Raw genomic sequence first — 10,985 nt, 5'->3', positions numbered from 1 at the left:
AAAGATACATTTCCAATTTTTATATTTCCATTTCGTACAATATTCTAGTCACGAGACATAATCATATACTTTGTCTTTTCGGGATTTACTTCCAAATCTATCTCTTTATTTGCTTCCAGTAAAATTCCCGTGTTTTCTTTAATCGTTTGTGGATTTTCTGCTAACATATTCACGTCATCCGCATAGACAAGCAGCTGATGTAACCCTTTCAATTCCAAACCCTGTCTGTCATCCTGAATTTTCCTAATGGCATACTCTAGAGCAAAGTTAAAAAGTAAAGGTGATAGTGCATCTCTTTGCTTTAGCCCACAGTGAATTGGAAACGTATCTGACAGAAACTGACCTATACGAACTGAATTAATATCTATTTAATTGTATTATAGTATTTTATTTCTTCTAATCTTTCTATACTTTCTTCTAATTGTGTAATAGTCAATTAAATCCCACTCGAGTTTTGATTTTCTCTACATAAATCAAAACTTCTAGTGAGATTACTGCTGATAAAATAATTGAAGGACTGAAACGCCAGAAAAACCAGAAAAACTGCTACATTCCAACTTCCACAATAATTTAAACGTAGTTGATGAACAATATACGTTTGTCTGTGAAACAAGGTTGGTCACATGAAACAACAGTAAGAAAAATTATATTATTTATTTGATACAGAATATACAGTTTCACTTCTTTTGATTCCATTGTGAATAAAATATACAGGTACAATAGACATATGCGTGGTGTATGAGCTTAGGGCATCACCACTTTCTAAGAGTGCGAGGTTTCAGAATGGGGTCAACGTCACACCCGAAAAGTGTGGCGTGGTCTGGGTGTGCTATTACACTATGCGAAGGTATTGAGAATGGATGGGGCCAGCTGGATTGAGAAAAGAGACTAGTGTTGTGTATGAACGTGGAGCAATATATTTCATACGTTTCCAACAGTGTAATAATCCTTAATTTACAAAAAAGAAGTCACAGGGGATTTGAGAAAATCCCTATGGATGTGTGTAACGTCTAAACAGGAATTAGGATGATGGAATTAGGATAAATAAATACAATATGCTACTCCCCCAGTACTAAAATATGGTATAGAAAGATATAATTAATTCTGTTCCAAAATATGGTATAGAGTAAAGGTTGGTAATATTGTGATACTAATAATATTATGATAGTACTTTTTGAGAATTTTTTTTATAATTTTACTGAGCGAGAGAAGAACCGGTTTTATGCAGATAGGGTAAACTAGGTAGTTATTGACCAGTATACGGTGATTGACCGATTCCTTTTTTCAAGTATATTGTGAATAAACCACGATCGTGATTTCACTTTTTGCTGCATATACCTCTAGTAACAACCCCTATTTGTGGTTAGTTGTCGCTGTTCATCCCACTGAGTTAGTGTCTGTTGTCTGAGAGGACTGAAATCGATTGGAAATGCAACTGAACCTAAACAAGTGTAAGTAACTAGAGAAATTGCTAAGAATAATGCACGCAATAATTTATTTATTCTGCAAAGGATACATAAATTCTGGTGCTCATTTTTACACTCACAGTGTGAGAGAAGGTATAAGGTTTCCGTCCACAGAATATTATTTTGTTAAAGTTTTTATATGACATAAAAATGCCCCGTGGTCAATCACTATAAAGTGTATGTCCGCAAACTACAGTGATTGGTCGTTCATAAATTATTTGTTAGAATAATGACCAATTTGCTCCAATTCTATATATGTTATCGGTTAAATGATGGGGATTTTTACAGGACTGATACTATATTATAATGCCTAAGCCAAATAAAGTGCATTATACAGGGGAAGCTTTACGAAACGCTACAGAACCTGTCACCAGTGGATTTGATTTAAATGAAGCTGCCAAGAAGCTTGGTGTCCTAAAAGCAACCTTAGCGTCCAGAAACAAATATCCCTTTGAAGGAAAAGTGTTCTTTGGTCCTCGTCCAGTGCTGGGTGAAGCTATTTGTATTAACATCAGAGAAATGACACACACTTGCTTCTGATAAGGCACAAAAGAGAAAAATGGAAGAAGAGGCAAGAGAAGAAAGGAAGCGAATAAGAAATGAAAGAAAAGGCAGCGAGAAGAGTTCTTTTCTTATTTTTTTAACTTGGTTATTTAACGACACTGTATCAACTACGAGGTTATTTAGCGTCGATGGGATTGATGATAGCGAGATGGTATTTGGCGAGATGAGGCCGACGATTCGTCATAGATTACCTGAAATTTGCCTTACGGTTGGGCAAAACCTCGGAAAAACCCAACCAGGTAATCAGCCCAAACGGGAATTGAACTCGCGCCCGAACGAAACTTCGGATCGGCAGGCAAACACCTTTGCCGACAGAGCTACGCCGGTGGCGAATAGTTCTTAATGAGAAAGATCAGAAGAAGAGAAACGAAACAGACAAGAAAAAAGTGAAAATTGTAAAAATGTATTGTTCAATCACTAATAAATGAGTATTCAATAACTGTGCATTAGACGGTCAATCACTAATAAGCGTGTGGTCAATAACTGTGCAGTAGACGGTCAATCACTAATAAGCGTGTGGTCAATAACTGTGCAGTAGACGGTCAATAACTGTAAAAGTGGACTTGTTGTGTTTATTTAATTTATCTTTGCATTAAAATTTTATTTTTTCTTTTGTTTATTGATTTTGATTTGTTTCTGAATCTTCACTTGACCCAATGCCTTTAAAATTCTCTCAATAAGTTACCACTGTTTTCCGCTATTTCATTGTTTTATTATTCATTAGCTTAAGTGGTCAATCACTATACAGTTTACCCTATTTTCCTTTAATACGTTGACGCAAAAAACCAATCTTCCTCTCGCTCAGTAAAATTGTAAAAAATTCTCAAAAAGAACTTCAGTGAAACCTCTCATTTACGGACATCGAAGGGACGTAACAATCTGTCCGCATCTGGGAGATGTCCTTTATTGAGAGGGAGGCTCCCCTATCTAACAGTAAATTTATAATAATGCATTATGTATCCCTTCACGCTTTAAATGAAATGTAGTACTGTAGTTTAATTCTAAATACAATATACTGTACTACAGTAAATTCTTTGCGACTTTGAACTACAGTAGATAAGACCGAAAAAGGAAAACACAGTACTATGCCATGCAATTTTATTCTAGGTCTAAAGTTATGCGGTATTGTAATTTAGTTTTCAACTTAACCTTTAGTTTCAGATGCCATATCTCTCTAAACAGAACTGATTGAAATGAAGAGAATAATCCTACTAACCCTATCATGTGTCCAATAAAATTTCACTATCGCAGAAATCTCGGATCCATCAGACAGGTTAAATTTTATGATTTTGTTTTTCCACCCGCTCCAGCTAACAAGGGGTAGCCGGCTGGGCTAGTGGTAGCTTACGAGATCCTTATTGTCTTCTTTTATGTTAAGGAATTTTTATACAGTTCTCAAGACTTTTTTTTTTTTTTTTTCATTTTTGTAACATATTAGGTCTTGAAATCCAAGTTCTGTCCGCAGTCAGGAGGTAAAGCAAGCTTTAGGACTGAGAAACTGTCCGTGTCCGTGTCTGAGAGTGTCCGTAAACGAGTGTTAAATTTATCATTATTTCTATATTATTTCAGTTGGAACATAAAAATCTGTCCGTATATGAGGAGTGTCTGTATCTTGGGGGTGTCCGTAAGGAGAGGTTTCACTGTAACATAATATTATTAGTATCACAATATTACCAACCTTCACCCTACATTTGTTACAGTTCTCAGTAATATAATGTAACTTTAATATATCTTCTAGATACTTACTTGTTTAATAAATTAACGCAAGAAAATCATACAAATTAGATAGGATTTCATTCTGTGTGATGTCAAATTAATTTCATTCTGTGTGATGTCAAATTAATAAAATAAAAACAGAACATTGTTTTGAGAGAGACCAATTAACATAAAAACTGCAAAAAATTACAATACGTTTTTGTACGACTGTTGAGCCTTAGACCTAGATGTTCTATTCAAAATTGACTGGGTTGGTGTTACGTTTTCTGCAACAGAACACCACAGCAGGTGATTATTTGATTTTTGTTCATAGTTTGATGCATTACAGAAGATTAGAAACATTCACAACTGCACTGTCTGATAGTCCCTTCAATACTGTACAGGATACCACAATGCGAAACATTTTGTGCGCGCATGCGCAATAATCAAAGTTGTTTTGTTTGTTACTATACCATATTTTGGAACGGAAGGAGTATAAGATTTAAGCGTGTCTAATGAACGAACTGAAGTAAGCTATTTACAACTGTAAATTCAATAATAATAATAATAATAATAATAATAATAATAATAATAATAATAATAATAATAATAATAATAATAATAATAATAATAATAATAATAATAATAATAATAATCGTAATAGTCGAAATTCATTTTGGGCTCTATTTTTCGAAGCTGTAAAATAAAGATAGGATATATATTTACTTTTATGCGAAAATACAAACAGAAATGGGAGGAGAACCAATCATATTTGAAAGGGGGGTACAGAAGGCGGTCCTATTTCATTTCAATTATTCCCTTGCTTTCTTGGAGTGCTGATTACAGAAATTAAATAGGATAAGAAGAGCTTGGAGCTAAACATCAACTTCAGGAGATTTTTTAACTTGCTATACGCAGACGATTTGTACAGGGACATCATTTTATTTTTACTAACATTTTTAATATTAACCTGGCTATACCTTTAGAGAACCGGAAACACCGTTCGCTACCCCTTCCACGACTGGAGTTCGATGATGCTAGCGTAAAACACAAACAAATCACTTTACTAGGTATAGGAGGGAAGAAAAGTAGTTCATCCATTTACGTAAACTAGGAAATATCGCGATTTTGAGTTCGATAATTTTCATTAGGTTTTTGTTTAATCAAAATGCAGTACTGTATTCACAATAAGTGTTTTTACTCACGAACTGGGTTATCCATGCGAACGTATTCATTATGCAGTGTATATTATACTGTCTACAGCACATTAGCGTACAATTTAGAGAATGAAGTTAAATTGAGAAATAATCATAATATAGATATTTAAACACATATTTGAAAATGGTGGCCGTTCATTTCGATACAGGCTTTAGTTCTTTTGTGCATATTATCGCACTATAGACTATTGCATCTAATTCCAATTCCCAGTTTCGTCCTTCGTACTAATAATTCATGTTGAAATAATTCTGTACCTACTCTATAAAAGAGTACCTTACGTACTGTAAATTCAATCTTCACTTCTGCCCGACCCGCACAGATAAAATTACTCAGACATGCTATCTACTGTCCGTCCAAGTGTTTATGCCGCAGGATCGTAGAAAGGGGGGAAATCACGTGACAGTTAATTACTTAACGAGGCCCTTTTATTTAAGTTATTTTAAACAGTTGTATAATATTACGTAAACGTCCAATTCCTAACAGAAATTAATGTTTTCAGAAAAGAGCTAAAACAGCCCAGCTTTTACAGAGGGGCGTGCAGAAGCAGGTGGGAGAAATCGGGATGCGACGTAGGCAAACGAACAGTACCTGTGCAAAAATATGATTCAATATTGAAAACTCTTTCGTCACTGGAAAACGCGAACATATTTCTGGAACGTACTATACTCACTAACTCAGTGCTGTTTACTATATGCGGCCTTGATTCTGTCTGGAGGACAGTGGAACTTCATTAGTAAAAGGGGTGGGAGTGAAGTACATTCAAAAACTCAGGTACAATAAAAATTGAAGTAAAAATAAAATAATGTCCCTGTATTTTTCGACATGTGATGGAGTGATGGATGGTACTACAACAAATGCTTAGTCTATTGATCTTAGTGATAAAGGTTCAGACGTCGGCCTTCAAATAAATCCATCAAAAGTTAAATTCATAACAGATAACTAAGGTAGGCAGTATCCTTGTCGCAATAATTAACATGACAGTGAAATGCGTTTGATTATGTAGGCTATATCTGGGACAGACTGTCAAACTTAATCACAAAAAATGAAATAATTAAGAATCTGTACAGTACGGAAGAAATTTTGGATCCTTAAATTCATCCAGAGGACAACACAATTATATTATAAATAAATCTAATTTGGAGTCTTCAAAAGTGTACGGTTGTGAAATTTGGTTTCTGACGGAGAAATAAGAAAACCTGCTCTGTTTGTGCCAGAGGAAAATGGAGAGAAAGGTCCCTACATTTGAGGATACAAGACTGGATAAGGAACAGAGACATCGAAAGAAGGATTGGAGTCCACACCTGTGGAGTAACGGTCAGCGCGTCTGGCCGCGAAACCAGATGGCCCGGATTCGTATCCCGGTCGGGGCAAGTTACCTGGTTGAGGTTTTTTTCGGGGTTTTCCCTCAACCCAATACGAGCAAATGCTGGGTAACTTTCGGTGCTGGACCCCGGACTCATTTCACCGGCATTATCACCTTCATTTCATTCAGACGCTAAATAACCTAGATGTTGATACAGCGTCGTAAAATAACCCAATAAAAAAAAGAAGGACTGGGATGTAGTGGTTATGGCACAACAACTACAATTGAAATGGGACGGACACATCAGCTGGGTGGATTGCAGCAGATGGACCTACGCCTCGACTATATGGGACCCGTGTATCGGAAAGAGGAGCTGACGTCCAAGGTGAACATTGTCTGATGTCTTCCAGAGACCGACGGGCGTGTAGTGGGTCAGGCAAGTACGAAGGATCCTGGAAAGAGACATATCCAAGAAACTTGCAAACACTTGAATTGTCTTTTATAATGTAATAGTTACATATTCTTGGATTAGCTCACTAAATGCAGTAAATTTCAGAGCCCATGCTAATTGGATGAGACCGTTATCCTTACGAGATTTTAGGTTATTAAGAGGGTCATATTAAAAGTCATGAGCAACCTATTGTTATAAATCTTAATTTTTATTTTTTAGACAAATCAGGTACGTCATCTTAATTACAGACTTTTCTATCACTTTTCAGCACAGTCTCTATTTCTTTGCACACATTTTTCCCGCCGTTCTGTAAGTTTGAAAATTTCCTTGCTGTAGAAATCGGTTTCATCTTTCCGAAGGCACTGACGCACTGCTTTCCGGATCTCCTCCAGCGTCTCGTAGCGTTGGCCTCGCAGCTGCTCCTTCACAGAACTGAAAAGATATAGTCGGAGGGTGCCAAGTCGAAACTGTAGGTAGATTGCGAAAGAGTTTTCCACCCCAATGTTCTGATCTTCTCCACGGTGACACGATCAGTGTGAGGCCACGCGTTATCGTGTTGTAGGATGATCTTTTTTCCAGGGCGTTTTTCGTGCAATGCACGACGGAGCTTCAAAACTATCTGAATATAGCGGACAGCATTTATGGTCTGTCCAGGTTCAAGAAATTCAACCAAAATGCATCCCAGAACTCATAAACTCTTTCCTTGTTGCGTTCCGTGGAGGCAGTTCGAGGGTGACCTCTACGAGGCTCATCTTGGATGTTCGTGTTCCCATCTTCGAAATGTTTCACCCATCTCCTAACACTGCTGGCGCCCATGCACACATCTCCGTATGCACGCTGAAGTCTGACGTGAATTTCAGCAGCAGATTTTTCTTCTTCAACAAGGAATTTAATGACAGCACGCTATCGAAACGAACCATCGTTGTTGACCATTTTGCAAACATTGCCTGTGGTCACATGATAGAAGTTAATGACGTCACAATTTGCCAATCAATAGACCTACATAGTGCAAAGTCTACAGATTATAATCATATAATCGTTTTTGTTACATTGTTGAAATTGAAATTATAGCAATGTGTTGCTTATGACTTTCAGTACGACCCTCTGTAATTCATTAACCTATTTATTTGCACTATAAACTTACCAGAGTTTCTAAACATAACGGTCTTGTATAAAGAAGAAATCTGAAGCGTATAATACAGGATATAATAAGAAATCGAGATATAAGAAACGTTATTCAATTAATTAGAGAGAGAGAGAGAGTATGTGTATGTAGCCTATATACGTGCGTGTGTACGTTGGTATGCCTATGCAGTATGTACAGAGTAATTCAGGAGGAAAGCAATATTTTAGCCTCCTGAGTCCTGAGATATTTGTTGTTTTATTTTTAAAGTTTAATATAATTCCACACTTCAAAAAAGTCACCGACATAAAGAAAAATGATGAAAAAATTCTGCACGTTACAGTTTGGGAAAAATGCAGGTATTTTATACTATACCTCGGGACAATTCTGGAAGTTTCGTCGACGAGACAAATTCTATTGCCTCAGGATTTAACCCAGGACCTTCCAGGTACTCTACCAACTGAGCTATCCGGTCTTATAGGATGAAATAATTATAAAAACATGAAACTATTACCAGGAAGTATGAACTGTACGTTTGGGAAGAATGTTTCTGATGCTTTAATCTTAGACCAGCAGTGACCAAAGCGGGTATCGTGATTACATCGTGTAATCACAGACATTCAAACGGGTCCGAGGAGTTTCCTGTACATTGCTGTGTGTTTCATTCACGTACTGAAGGCAAGCAGTGGCGGTATCATGTCGCTCTACAAACTATATCTCTATAACCACTCTGGTGGTTTCGTAAAGAATGAGAAGCAGAATTTTTTTGTTGTTCTGTCGGACAAAATGTAATATGTTTATTTTGCTCAACGGTTCTGTTAGGAGTATATAGAAACAGTAATTGTCACTCTGAATAATGTATTATTATTATTATTATTATTATTATTATTATTATTATTACTGATCACTAAGTACGTGTTTCTATAATTCTCCTGTACGTGAATTAATATTGATATTTTTAGATCTTCTCCCTAGAAGGATAAAATTATTAGGTTTTATCTCAATTTTAATATTCTTAATCTTTAGATGAGGGTAACCACTTATTAGTCATTCATTTAATAATAATATTGTAGAAAAACTGATTCAATATTATGTGCCAACGAAATGTTAAATGCCAGGAATTGACATGTCTTAAATCATAGCCAGGAACAGAAAGATGAAATAAATAAATATAAGGAAGTCAGCTACCTAATGGGGTTTGAAATATCTCGTGCTCTAAAACCTTTTAATAAAACAGAATTTCTCAAAAGTGTAATGATTAAAATAAATTAAATAACTTGTTCATAAGAAGTTTTTAATTTTGAAAAATTACGAATTTTCCGATCAAGTATCGAGAGAGGAATTTAGAAAATTTCTGGTTATTTTCAAGAGGAAGGTTAAAAAAAGAAGCAAGAAAAATCGTATATTATTCACTGGCTCTTGATGACAGCAGTGACATTATTGATACAGCAAAGCTTGAGATTTTTATCCGCGGGATTGATCAAGATGTTAGTACAGGAACCACCACTGGTTGTAGCTTTCATGCAAAGTACCTTTCCTCCGTCTCCTTACTTCATAGGCTGTCTGTCGCATGTAATCACTGCAGCTCTAGTTTTGGTCACCGCTGTCTTAGGTCTTAGTCTGTTCAAAATGTGGGACAATTGCACCGGAAACATTGCTGATCTGTTTCCGCATGAATGACAGGTAACAAACGATGCAAAGGGAAACTGCTTCCTAGGCAATGCAGACTGCAGTTAACGATTTTGTATTATTATTTATGTAGGCGTTTGTTACAGCACGCGATCCTCTAACCTGCACGAAATAAATGAATTCATAAATGATCTGTCCAGAAAAACATGGGATTAATAATACTGAGTCTTTCATATTGTTAATGTTTATATTCTATACTAGCCGTCCCCTTTGCTCTGCCCTGCACCTGTTAGAAATAAATATAAAGTAATTACATAATTAAAATAGGGCGTTTGATCTAGGGAACAACTTTTACAACAGCGCAAGATAATCTGCTTCGCTCATTACCCAATTTTTTTTTGCATTGCATTTATTGCATATATATTTTATGTATTTTAACACGATTCAATTCAGCATAGTTAAAATTTGAATTATAAAATAATGGATTGCTAAGCTAACGTACTATTACTGCATACTAAATCAATACACTCTCGTTGTTCGTTAATTCTCTGAGATTAAAATGAGTGTACATAAATATTATTTTAAGAAATACAGAAAACGAATGTACAAAATAGCCTATCAAATTTTCTGTGCATAAGAAGCTATTTTAATCTTACCTGTCCTCGATTTACTCAGAAGTTACTGTAATAACGTTATAGCATTATGTTCATCTAGAGAAACTACACTTTCCAATGGTGAAATAATAATTAATTATACAAATCGGTTAATTTAGCTTCTGATATTACTTCATACAAACACAGAAACATTCTCTGTAGGCCATGTTTAATAGCTTTCGATTGTTGATGTCCAAGGCCCCTTGTAGACGAAGTCATTTGTTCTTAATTCATTGCACCGTCTTAGATGGCGTTATTTTAATTTTAAAACTCATTTATCTCATTAAATATCAGTCCTATCAAAATTTTGTAAAGTATAAAACTTATCGCAATTCATTTTTAAAGAAACTTTTGTTATGTAATATTTTTCACAAAATCAATAATAAGCGAGATATTTCGATTAATTTAATTCAGGCCCCCTTATAACCCCCCTTTTAAATAAAGTATTTTGAATGCCATACAGCCTAAAATCTAAGTTACAACGAACTTAATTTATATTCTAATTTTCATATAAATCGGTTCAGCCATTATCGCGTGAAAAGGTACCAAACATACAGACAGACATACAAACAAAAATTTCAAAAATGCGATTTTCGGTTTCAGGGTGGTTAATTATATATGTTAGGACCAATTAATTTTGGAAAATCGAAAATTACCAGAACAATTTCGACTACAGATTTATTATTAGTATAGATAAAGTGGATTTAATCGTAAGTCCCGGAATTTTTACAGGCCTCACCTAATGTCTCTCTCTCTCTCTCTCTCTCTCTCTCTATATATATATATATATATATATATATATATATATATATATATACACACATATACATATAAGGCGATTGTCAAGATGGCCATGACTGGATCGTGATAATCACGTGACCCC

This window comes from Periplaneta americana, chromosome 9 (assembly GCF_040183065.1).
Source record: "Periplaneta americana isolate PAMFEO1 chromosome 9, P.americana_PAMFEO1_priV1, whole genome shotgun sequence".
Classification (NCBI taxonomy): Eukaryota; Metazoa; Arthropoda; class Insecta; order Blattodea; family Blattidae; genus Periplaneta; species Periplaneta americana.
This window is presented reverse-complemented; position numbering follows the sequence as displayed.